The sequence below is a fragment of the Peromyscus eremicus genome, chromosome 1 (assembly GCF_949786415.1).
Source record: "Peromyscus eremicus chromosome 1, PerEre_H2_v1, whole genome shotgun sequence".
Classification (NCBI taxonomy): domain Eukaryota; kingdom Metazoa; phylum Chordata; class Mammalia; order Rodentia; family Cricetidae; genus Peromyscus; species Peromyscus eremicus.
Genome location: NC_081416.1, coordinates 14,419,859 through 14,424,293, shown reverse-complemented (window position 1 = coordinate 14,424,293; position 4,435 = coordinate 14,419,859). Strand labels below are relative to the sequence as shown.

At 49.6% G+C, this 4,435-nt stretch overlaps 1 long non-coding RNA gene across 1 annotated transcript; it reads right to left on the bottom strand.

Moving 5' to 3' along the window:
- Positions 1–881: 881 nt before the first annotated feature.
- On the bottom strand, positions 882–3,531 carry LOC131905906 (uncharacterized). The gene is made up of 2 exons (XR_009378071.1): positions 2,629–3,531; positions 882–2,075 (listed from the first exon to the last, which is right to left on the bottom strand). It is a non-coding gene; the product is annotated as an uncharacterized LOC131905906 (long non-coding RNA).
- Positions 3,532–4,435: the final 904 nt, after the last annotated feature.

The window sequence follows — 4,435 nt, the reverse complement described above, 5'->3', positions numbered from 1 at the left end:
ACCCCTGGCATTGGCATGCCCTATGATATCAGGAACTACAGACATCTCCACAGACCCTGGCTGTGGGAGGGTCACAGACCCAGACATGGCTCTCAGCAACAGCCCTGGCTCGGAGACACCGTGACCTCAGGTGACAGTGTTAGCCACTCAAATCAGCATGGCCCCTGCAGCGGCACAGCCCTCAGACACCAACATGGTCACAGGCTGTGGTCTACATACACTCTGGGCATCCATGTGGCCTTTGTGGCATCATGGACCACTGGACATCAATACAGACTCTGGCTGTGGTAGAATCACAGACCCAGACCTGCTCCTCGGCAGCAGCCTGGACCTTGATGTCACCATATCCCAAGATGGCAGTGCAGGTCATTCAGGTCAGCATGGCCCCCGAGGCAGCATGGCCCTCAGCACGAACGTAGCCTCAGGTGGTGGCCCAGACTACAGGCCTCTGCACAGCCCTCAGTGGCAACAAGAGCCACGGACATCAACTCAGGCCCCCTTGGATGCTTCAGGACCTGGGACCAAGACTGGCTCTTGGCAATAGCCCAGGCCTGGACATCACCTTGGACTCGGGTAGCAAGCAGGCCATATACATTAGTGTGTTCCTCTCCACCCTCACCTCCTCAGATCCTCGTCTCCCCAGCCCACGAGCCCCTCCACCTTTCTCTCTCTTCTACTGTACTTGTTCACCATAACGGTGCCCAAACGCCTGGTGCCAGAGGCGTGGATGGCACGGAGCTGTTGCTGTGCAGAGCACAGGCACGGGCAGCCTTTTGATTGAGTCCTGCCCCTGCCAGGCACATGGCATGGCGCAGGGCTGTTCTGTTTTTACTCTCCTTTAATTTTCTTCTGAAAATCAGTAAAATCACTAGAGTGGGGCATTCAGGTCCTTGGATGTCAGCAGACAGACCCTTTATTCCCGGCAGACCTGAGCAGGGAACTGCCAGCCACATACCTCCTTTCCTGATCACTGGACAGATAGCCCTCACTGTTTCCTGGCTAATTTGGACACTTTACAATCGCTCTGTGAACAATCCTAATAGCTGTGGCTGAAGACATGGTTCAGTCACGACCACTCCAGACAGCCTGCCCTGGCTTTAGGAAGCAGCATTCTAAGCAAGACAAGCCTTGACAAACTCCAGGTCACTCTGTACCCATTTTCACCTAGGCAGAACAGGGAGCACTTCCCACAGCGACCCGGCCGAAGGCTTGCATCAGTGTGAGCACGCTACCCCACCCCCTTCTGACAGTATGACTTATTTTTCAGCTTATTTTTCCAGTCAGCTAGGGAACACCTTCCTGTTCTTTTTAGTAGTGTAGCATCTGGCCCAAGAAAGCCTTCCAAATGCTTCTTCTTTGTCTACTTTTGATTTTTATCACAAGTAGAGAGGGCTGAGATGATAACGCAGAGCGGAACAGTAAATATAAAACGGCAGCCACAGTGGCAAGGGGGCACCCGAACAAATAGTTCCCGAGAAGGGATTGGGGCAGAGACTGCAGAGGGGATAAAGTGTGGTCCAAGTAGGAAGGAGGCTGTGGAGAGCTAAAGCCAGGGGACTGTGTGCTCTGCATTCTGACACCCAAGGTTCGTGAGCTGTAACAGCAGGACCAAGGGCCCAACACACAAGGCTCAAGAGCTGTAGCATTAGCTGCTGTGATGAGCTGTGGGTCCCAGCATCCATGGCTTGGGAATGATGGTGCTAACTGGTCCCAATGGCTACTGCTGTCTGCTGCTGCTAGGAGTCCAGGATTGTGTTAGCTACCAAATGCCAGGCCACTGGCAATCAAAGCTCAGAGCAATTTGCCTGCAACCTGAACACTTAGAAACATAAGTCTTCCCCTGTAGCCTGGAGCCAGAAGAAGCCTCTAGTTCTCAGCAGCTACAAGCTTCTGCGTCTGTCTGTCTAGCCCATAAGCTCTCGGTATTGAAGAACCCTGGTTGGCCAAAATTAGAAGACCTCTTCCTTTCCTAGTTGTGACTTCCGAGTACAGCAAAGAGACCTCAGCCAGCTGATTGGTAGAGCTGACCATACAGAATTTGATGGACGCGTCCTTCCCCAAGCTTGTTCCTGATCCTGCAAAATGCATGGGAAGAAATGTAAGAGGTCATTGGGAGTTCAGCAAAATCTGCACTACGTTAAACCTCCTAGGGTCATGAGGCCTTAAAGTAGCCATGGGTTTTCCTTTCTTACATAAAGAGAAAGACTATCCCCTACTGAAAGATCGGTATGCACTGAAGAAAGGAAAACCAACAACGGAAGAGCAGCCACTCACAGACGAAGCCAGCTGGAAGAGCTTGGCCTCAATGTGGCTTCAAAGGTCAAAGCCGCGTTTAAGACCTATGGAGACCATCCTGGCTGCTTGGCCCTACGAAGAAGCTGATTAGCTGGCGTTTTCCACTCCTCTACATGGAGTAGATCTGACCACTTTCCTCTGGATATGCTCAGGATCTTGTCCTTACTCTTATATCCTCGTTCCTAGCTCTTTCAAGTTTTCCTAAAGCCATGGGAGAAATGTGGTTGGTGTTGTATCTTTCCCTGTAGTCTCAGCTACAAACTTCACACATAGGCTATTCAGTACGGCTTTTTCCCGAGAGTGTCTGGCTGGCATTTCCCACTTGTTGCCCACCTCTTGCTGCCACATCCGTCCATCTCAACATGTTGAAAATGGGATCTGCCACTTCCCTCTGCTCCGTTTAGTCCTGGCCCTGCAGTGCGGTCATCTGTGTTTGCCAGGGCCTGTGTACTGGGCTTACTGCTGGACTATCGAGAGGGGGCCTCAGGGGAGGAGAAGGGGAAAGGATGAAGAGATATCTAACATTAAGAACACCACAAAGGCCACAAAGGCAGGGGAAGAGAGAGAGGAGGAGGAAGTCGACTGAGAGGGAAAGAGGGGATTTTAGGTTGGATTTCCCCAACCTTGAAGGGGTAGAATTAATTCTAGAACCTTCCCGAAGGAGAGCTAGAACGTGTGTTCACTTCCTTTACTTCCTTTCCAGTATTTTCTTCAACTTCCTCTGGTAGGTAGGTCAGATCTTGAGTGTTCTGGGGGTGTGGCGAGAGCAAGGGCTTATGGGCACAGTCCCTGAAGATGGCGTCAGGCTGAAGATGGCGTCAGGCGCTGGATTCATTTCCACTATGGCGTGTGAGTTTGTGTAACAGTTGTTACACACGGAAAGTGTGACCAGGCCCTTGTCTCTAACCTGGTAAATTCTTTCTTTGGTGCTAGGGGTGGAATCCAGGGCCTTCCACAAGTTAGGTAAGCGCTCCACTGCTGAGCTACGCCCTGCCCCAGCCCAGCCAGCCTCCTGCTCCTTCAGATCATGATCAGAAGTGGAGACCTGTTTTTCCCACAGGGAGCCAGCCATCCCTTGGTTTGCCTCAGGAAGGAAAAGAAACAAGCTCTTGCTTGCTCTTCTGGTCCCGGAGGGTTGATTGCTATGTTTACTTTTGGAGTTCTGTTGCCAGCTCCTTTAAAGTTAGATGCTCTGATCGCTGATCTCTTTGAATAATGACATGTCACAACTGTAACCTCGAGACATTTACAGGTAAAGGCAAGACACGGGCACTCCTTGATTTTGTCTGTGGGAAGTGTGTTCTAGCCCTCACAGAAAGCAATCCGTCACTGTCAGGAAACTGGAAAAGCCGTGCTGGCATTGGCAGCTTTGAAGGGTGCTTAGAGGTCTGTGGATGAACATTTTTCAGAGAAGTAATTTTAAGTATTTGTTTGTAAGTGAGGCTTAGAGAGCACCTCTGTTTTTTTTAAGCCAGGGTAAGCACCCTATTCCTTTTTTTTTTTTTTTTTGGTTTTTGGAGACAGGGTTTCTCTGTATAGCTTTGCGCCTCTCCTGGAACTCACTTGGTAGCCCAGGCTGGCCTCGAACCCACAGAGATCCGCCTGGCTCTGCCTCCTGAGTGCTGGGATTAAAGGCATGCGCCACCACCGCCCGGCAAGCACCTTATTCCTAAGACAGCTATCCTCACTTGCCTCACATTGATCTACACACTAGCTTTTTGGGGCCACTGTATTTTATTATTATTTTTTTTCCAACATAAACATCCTGAGTCAGGACTTGAGGCATGGCCCAGAGGACTGGAGGCTCCTCCTCTTCCTCCTCCTACTTCATTTTTTTTTAAAATACAAAACTGTAAGAGTATTTGTAGAAATAAATTATTTACACAGTACAGGTTTTAATTAAGAGTTTTCTGTAAATGTGAATGAATATTGAAAATACAACTCTATTTGTTGTCTACAGGCATAATACTAGGAAATTATGCAACAATATAGATTAAGGCTCAGTACAACCACGACAACCCAAAGAATTGTCATAGAAAAAAGCCCTGAAGTGCACAGTCAAGAATTATTTTCACAGCTAGGTGATGGTGGTGAATGCCTTTAATCCCAGTACTTGGGAGGCAGAGGCAGGCAGATCTCT